The following is a 266-nucleotide window of genomic DNA, read 5'->3' on the forward strand; positions in this document are numbered from 1 at the left end:
ACTATAAAGGGCTATACTCAACAAAACTGGAAAACCTGGTTGAAANGGNCAACTTCCTAGACAGATACCAGGTAGCAAAATTAAATCAGGATCAGATTAACTATCTTAACAGTCCCATTTCCCCTAAGGAAATAGAAGCAGTCATTAATAGTCTCCCAACCAAAAACAGCCCAGGATCAGATGGGTTTAGTGAAGAGGACTATCAGGCCATCAAAGAAGACCTAATTCCAACCCTCCTCAAACTATTCCACAAAATAGAAACATAA

Source organism: Mus pahari, chromosome 2, assembly GCF_900095145.1.
Source record: "Mus pahari chromosome 2, PAHARI_EIJ_v1.1, whole genome shotgun sequence".
In the NCBI taxonomy this organism is placed as follows: Eukaryota; Metazoa; Chordata; class Mammalia; order Rodentia; family Muridae; genus Mus; species Mus pahari.